Consider the following 7,484-nt stretch of genomic DNA (forward strand, 5'->3'; position numbering starts at 1 on the left):
TCAGTTCTCTCCCTAAGCCTCTGTAACAGTGAGTGCTTGGGCACCTGACGCTTACAGCACAGGGACCTGCTCTGTACTCAGCTATTCATCCCCAAAACCCAGCTCACACCACATTTAGGCATCTGGCAGTCCAGGCAGCCCACAGGCAAGAGAGAACTTCCCCTTGCAGAAGCACCATAAACCTGTCCCATATACAGCAACCTGCCCGGTACCAACACACCTAGAAAGAGACTCACAGACTTAGGCAACTGAAAATCCACTCATTATCCAGCTACTAACAAATGCAGCGGATACAGAAACGTGAAACTATTATCCATTACTGGCATTTGCAGAGCGGGAAATTTCCTCAGAGGGAACAAACCAGCATACTTGAAAGACAGGCAGTAATTGCCCAGGCAGAAAAGGAGAATGAGAAATATACAACATCTGGAGATACCCTGACCTGCCACCAGGAAATCCACCTGCTGCACAGACACAGCCAGCAGCCAGATGGATGAACGGGATGGAGGTGATCAGTGCTGCTGGTCAGGCAGGGGACAGTGGTCTCCCTCACCCCTGGACTTGCAAAAACAGGCACACTCAAGCTCAGGTGCTTTGCCTCAGAGGAAGAGGAGCCAGGAGGAACTTAGGGCAGAGTTGGGGTGCAGGCAGCAGAATTGTGTGGCTCTTTGTCCAGTACCTGGGTCTCACATTTCCTGTCTAAGGCAGCTCTACTGAGATAACGGGCAGTGATTTTTTGCTACAGACAGATTGTATGAATTTGAAACACAGCTCATTGAAGCTATAACAATAGATGTCATAATGCTAATTCACCAAATAACAGCAGCACAGATGAAAACACATCTTTTTTTCCTGTCTCTAAGAAGCAACCATCCCTCCCCTATTCTGCCTCCCAATGCCCTAGAGTTTCCTGAAATGCTTACAACCAAAATATGAACTCCCTCGTGTCTCCATCAGTCACTCCCTATCTCTGATCAAATCAGGAGAGATCAGAGCTCTCCAAAGAGGGCACAGCCAGAGGAAGAACAAAGGGAACAGCAGGGCTACACAGGCTGCTCCTTTGTTAACCCACTGGGGAGCCTGCACTGGAGAAGCTTAAAGGCAACCATCAGCCAACCTTCTCCCAAATGTTCCCTGAATCCTCAGCAGAAATCACTTCCCTTGAGCACCCAAGGGGCCAAAAGAGGTAAAGCCTGTCCAGGTAAATACCCTTCACAAGGGATGGAACACAGCGTCTTCTTAGAAAGTATAAATAAAAAGGTCTGGGGCTGGGGCAGGGTGGCATGGAAATCAGGAACAGACAGGATGCTCCAGAGCATGACAAGGAGGGCACCCCTCCCTGCAAAGTGAACAATGTGTTCAGACACCGCACATAGCTGGCCTCATCAGGCCATAGGTCTGCAAAGTGCTGTCTGTTACACATCCCTTTGCAACAGCCTGTCTTGGCCTTTGACAGAGCTGCGGCATCAAAGCCAGACCCACGGAAGAAGCAGTCTTCAAAGCTGTGCTGCCTGAAAATAAGACTCCTTCAAAGTGCCGGTTCCCCCTTCAGGGGGAAGTGGGACCAGGGGATCCCGGTGCCAGAGAGTCATTGATGTGGCTGTCGTCACGCTCAGTGCAAGATGCGACCTACCCTGACATCAAGCCCCCGAATTCCCCACAACTCGCAGGAAAGAGGCCAAATTTAACTCATCGCACACACAGCCATAGGTGAGGCTTCTGTACAAATAATAAGCGAAGTTATACAGATGCCAAACCGTGGCACCGGCGGCAGGGCTGGCAGCAGGCGCAGCCTTCCTACCAGGCACCAGGATGGCCCGGGTCGGCAAGAAGCCCTGTTGCACCGCGCACCGCTGCCTGCAGACCCCCGGTCGGAGGGCTCCCGCCGCGGGCCGGCTGCCAGTCCGCCACACCCCGCGCAGAAAGCTCCGCCGGCAGATCCCTGCAGGAATAGCCCTTGCTCTTACCCGCCGAGGGCGCGACCAGCACCGGCTGCCCCGGCCGGCGGGAACGCCCCGCTCCGCCGCAGCACGGGGGATGCCCGAGGCCCGCGGCGCCGGGCGGACAGGGCATCCCCCGGCCGTGGGTGCCCCCGCGGCTGCAGGCGGCTGCCCCAGCTCCTCACAAAGCGGGGTGGGGCCGGAGGGAGCTGCGGCACCCCCGGCGCAAGGCGGGCAGAGCGCGCGTCCCCCCCCGCTCCCCGGCACCGCCGGGCTCCGCAGGCCCCGGGCTGCGGCAGGTGCCCGAGCCGGCCCTGCCCGCGCCTGCCCCGGCCCCACGCCCCGCACCACCACCCGCGCTCTCGTACCTTGCCGCTGGCCGCGGGGGTCTGGACGTGCGCACGGGAGCCGCGCCGCGCCAGCCCGGCCCGGCCCGCCCGGTCCCCGCCCCGGCCCGCCCCCGCGCCGCGCCCCGCAGCCGGGAGGTGCCGGCGGGCACCGGGGGCTGACGCTGGCCCCGTGGAGCTCCCAAGAGCCTGCCCGGGGCGATCAGGTCCGCGGCCGTGCCCGGCCCCTGGGCGCAGCCTTCCGCGGCCAGCGAGGGTTTGTCCTGGTGCCGGAGCGGGGAGAGCCCCTCCGCAACCACAGCTCCGGTGCATCACCGCTACCTTGGGCTTGGGAGCCATCCCACCCGATCCGATGTGTGCCATTCGCCGTCACCATCGCCGCTGCAGGTGGGTCCCCGACTCTGTGCCCAGAGGCACATGGTGAAAGGTGGCTGCGATCTCCTTACAAGACCGACCTGACAGCATCAGGACGTTGCCGTCACTTGCAGTGAATGCCACAGGCCTTGCATTAGCTCAGAGAGCTTCTGAGTTCTCTGTGCCCACCAGGTACCGCACATCCTGAACACTGCACGCACACCTGCAACAGTTTTAATGTGCCAGCCTTCGCTGGCAGCCTCTGGCTGTCTCAGCAGTCCCTGGCAGATGGAGAGAGACTGGCCCAAAGCTGCAGGCCCTTTACTGATGGCATATGGCTTTAGAAAGCTTCTCATAGAGCTCACACTCATATTTTGGGGTCAGCTGGTACCTTGGTAGCACTGCAAAACTCCTCAGTGCCCTGAATAAGGAACTTGGTAAGTAGACAGCAGCACCCAAGATCAAATAGCAGAGGTTTCTTTGGCCAAGTCACCACCTCAGCTAACACTGCTCTGGTCCTGTCTGATTAATCAGAGTCTGAGACAGATAGCTCATCTACATACCTTAGTCCCATCACTCGCTGGGTAGCAGAGGCATCTCTGGGCTGAGCTAGCAGCTCGGACAAGACTGTGAGAGTCAGTGTCCTTCACAAGTGAAATGCTGCAGATCAGTGTAAGTGAGCAAACAGAAAAGCATACGTGCCCAAATGATAGTGTGGATGCTGTTACCAATTATTAACTCCTCAAGGCAAAGTACTATTTATCAAGAAGCTGTATATCTACCTTAACAGATGTAGACAAAGAAATAAGGGGTAGAGGCCTCGTGAACCCTTCCAATAAAATGTCTCAAACACTCTCAACCGAAGCAACAACAGGCAACATAGCAGGATTGAAATCGCTGGAACAGTAAGAACTGCTGTCCTTAGCCGAAAGATAATTCCATCAAGGGGAGATCACAACCACCAACCCAGCATCCACTTCCTCACTCCAGACCCCAACTCTAGTAAAAGAGGAGACTGCATGTATGATATCATCATTAGCACATCTGTCAGCACACTTCAAGTCCTTTTGGAGAAGAAAAATAATGCCTGTGAAAGGACCAGATCCACTGAAAATGCTTCAAGGGTGTTGAGCAGAATTTCAGAACCAACCAGCAATCACCAAGAGTGATCTTCATCCTTTGCTACCAGGTGCCAGCCCAGGACATCCCAGGAGACTGAGGTTCTTCAGCAGATCCACCACCAGACAACTGTGGAGAAGCAATATCCATAGATGGAGCACTGGAAGGAATTCCTGTGGACACAAATTGTGTCTGCCAGTGCAGCAGCTGTCCTGGGCTGCCATGCCTACAGGAATTGAGATGACTTCTGGTAGCCCTCAGGATCCTCGCAGTGTGTGCACACGTTCCCCATGGAGAAGTACGACAGGTCAGGTACTGATGCACAGATGATTTCCAGTGCTTCCTTTAACACATGTTGTGCTCCAACCCTGAGTAAGCTGTAGAAGATTGCATGCAGGACTGACAGAGAGACAAAGACATCTTTGTTTAGGGTCCTTGGGGAGAAATATTTCTTTCACCTACTGCTCTGTCCACTGCAGGCATCTGGCTGTGCTACTCATGTGCAAGTGCCATTCCTGAGAGCTGTTTTAGGTGCTGACAAAGTGAATGGTTTTGCTCCCCAGTCCCCTTTGCAGTCTTAAACTTGATGGCAGGGCCTGGGGTGTCCTTGGTGATTGGGGTGAATCTCTGACGTGTTCCCTGAGATGTCTCAACAGGTCATCCAGGAGCATGAGCCTGGCTGAGCAACTGCTGCTGACAGCCTGTGTCCACAGAAGTGGCTTTTGGGAAAGAGCTCTCCCACACAACACTTCTGCTGTGCAAAGGGCCTCCAGCAACCAACATGTTTGTGCTTTCTGTTGAGATCCAGCAGCAGAAGTTGGAGCAGCATGTTCTGTAACTCTCTGCAATCCCATACCATTAGGTACCAGAAATCAGGCCGAGAGGCAGGCTGGTATCCCACCCATCTCTTTCTGGCCCATGCAAAATAGTGAGAAGTGGAAAGCTACCACTCCAGCAGAGTTGGTTATGAAGGGGAGCTTGACAGCAGTGCAACAGAACAACACTCCTGTTAGCCATGTGCACTATCTCAACCTGTGGCAAGCCACTGGAAGAGCAGAGCTGGCACCTGTTGTGGCTGGTTTGCATTGCAGGAGCTACACAGCATGGCCACATTCATGGTGTCTGTGCAGCAATGATGAAGCAGTTCATCCAGCTGGGCATAGCTCCCTGGGAGCAAGGCCCTGACTGGCATGGAGGTGGATGAGAAGAGACAGAAGGGAACTAGCTTTCTGCATGGTGATATGTCTTGCAACTCTAGGAAAGGCATGACCAGTTTGCAGATATGATATCCTCAGGTATATTTAATTCAAGGCTAAGTTATACCAGCACACAGCCCAGTACGTCTGCATTGAAGGGGAGACACTGCAGCAAGCACTGAACTCTGCTTTACCCCTGCCTGCAGAGGACAAGGGGCCTGACATGGCTCTGGACACATGGAAGAAGCTGCTAATTAGTTATGACCAGTTAGCTTCATCTCTAACAAAAACTTCACTGGTACCTATTTTTCCTACTGTAATTATTTCCAGCCCCATGCAGCTCACTAAAACTAACTGTGCCACAGGTATGCGAGCAGGTGGCATGGAGGGCACAACACCTACCAGCCTTGGGACTGATTTAATGGTAGTGCCAAAACTGGAAGCCTTTTCAGAGTTTGTGGCATTGGCATTTCCCATCAAGTGCAATAGCTTTTATGATGTTGAAAAATGTTATTGGAAGATGCAGAAAAAAATGTCAATTGGTTTTAATTTTGTTTTGGAACTTTTCATCCCTGCAAAATGCTGCCCATAGACAATACTTTTCTACCAACAAAATGACTCTGTAAAAGAAAAATATGTAGGCATTATTTTCAGCATGGAATTGTGATGTTGGGCTGAGTACTATTTTTTTCCCAAATGATAAGGACAGTAGAACAGAAAAACATTTTACTCTTATCAAATAAAGGAACAATATAGTCTTGGAGGAGTAGACAAAAAAACTCATGCAAAACACAAACAGTATGCCAGCTTAGCTTTGCAAGGGTGACAAAGCAGAAGTTATGCAAAGCAATGATATTGCACTTACTCAAATGAGAGTTGAGGAACAGGCACCTAAAAAGGACACTGGACATTAAAGACGAACCCCAAAGAGCCATATAGAGACTTCCAATGAAGTGTGCAACTATGTAAAAAAAAGTAATACACAAACATCATGGAATCAGGGATAGCCAATGAGTATGTCATCAGTGTGTATGATTAACAACACTCAGTTTTGAGCATTTACCAATGTTCAGGGCACTCAGTTAAAGGAAGGATTCTCTGAGAGACCAGCACACTGCAATAAAGAATGCTGCTTTCTAATACTCAAACCTGTGTTAGAAAGTTTTTATCTGGACAATTCTGGTATTACAAGGGGGCTTGAAATTTAATTCTGCTTACCCTGGATATTGCTCCAAGTCTTCAAGCTTCGAACAGCTTGACACCAGAATGTGCCAGAGGTTCTTTGTCATAAAAAATAAGCTTAAAACCAGAGCAGATACTGATCCAATAGCTGGAGTCTCAAAGGCAGACTTTGCACTTTGCAGGAAGCATTGTCATTTAATAACAAGGAGAAATAAGGACTTCATCTCAAAGGTAGCGGACCATGTGACCAAAGCAAACATCTAGCTGCAGTAGAGTACGGTACCTTTCACCCCAAATGTGTCATGGTTACAATACCTTCTCTTCCACTGACTAACCCAGTGCACTGTTTTCCCCTCTGGAGAGCTCCTGAACAGAAAGCACACAGATAATCTCATGATTTAGCCTCTCTGTGCAGGCCCCAGCTTCTCACTGAACTTAGGGGTTAAATTATCTCGCCTGGCATTATATTATATCAGCTCCAGCACTGTGGCTCAGTCATTGGAAAGTGTCTTCTTGCACTCGGCATGTCCCTAGACAAACTAGAGCTAATGTTTTGTAAAGGAGCTCTTAGCACTGGGAGATGGCTGAAGAAATCTCAGCATTTTCTCAGACAGCAAGTGAGCTCTTAAATGGGAAGAGAGCAAGCCCAAGGCCTTGTGTCTGGCAGGAGGTTGCCCAGCCTGCAAACTGGAAAAGAAACTCAGCACTGTGGTATAGCTCCTGCTATAGGGTGGTGTAGATATCCACCCATGGAAAATGCCTTGCCCCTTAGCTCTCACCTTCACCCTGGATGAGAAGCTCAAGCTTAGACTAAACATTAACCAAAAACAACCTCCCCAGTAGTGCCTCTTACCACTCTGGCAGCATGCCAGAATAGAGCTTAACCACAGCATATGAAGGTGCAGATCCTGCCAGGCCAATGCCAGCCTGGCCAAAAAGAAGAGGTAAAAAAGGGAAGCTTCACAGCATCTTCTTGTTGGCAGCTCAGGGGCTTATTGAGCCAGCACTGGCTTTATGTGTTTGGCACCACTCCACCAATTTATCCTCTCAAACCCTATAAACTTTTGGTGGCCACAAGATCCTGCAACAAAGTGAATTTACAGGTTAATGGCACATCATAGGGAGGAGGGTGGGTGTGGAAATCAAAACTGTGCTTTTTAGGGTTGGAGCTGGTATCTTAAGGTTGAGGTTAATGCAGAGATAGAAAGCTTAATTGCACAAGTAATGTTATGCATACAGCAAAGCTCAGCAAAGACTGGTTCTGAGTAGAAAGACTCCTCTTTTACCACAGGCACCAGCAGAGGCAGAAGGAGCTGCTGGGCTGCATAACCAGGTCAAACTGTTTC

The 7,484-nt window shown here is 51.1% G+C and overlaps 1 protein-coding gene across 1 annotated transcript in view; it reads right to left on the reverse strand.

Annotated features, from left to right (window-relative positions):
- The window catches only part of CORO2A (coronin 2A), a 55,838-nt gene extending 53,471 nt beyond the window's left edge, over window positions 1-2,367 (reverse strand). The window contains exon 1 of the mRNA XM_054289996.1: window positions 2,309-2,367. The gene's annotated coding sequence lies outside the window, so the exon portion shown is untranslated. The remainder of the gene's footprint in view (window positions 1-2,308) is intronic.
- Window positions 2,368-7,484: the final 5,117 nt, after the last annotated feature.

Source organism: Melozone crissalis, unplaced genomic scaffold (genome assembly GCF_028551555.1).
Source record: "Melozone crissalis strain CALT ecotype California unplaced genomic scaffold, PUWL_Pcris_2 ptg000005l_1, whole genome shotgun sequence".
NCBI classification, from domain to species: Eukaryota; Metazoa; Chordata; class Aves; order Passeriformes; family Passerellidae; genus Melozone; species Melozone crissalis.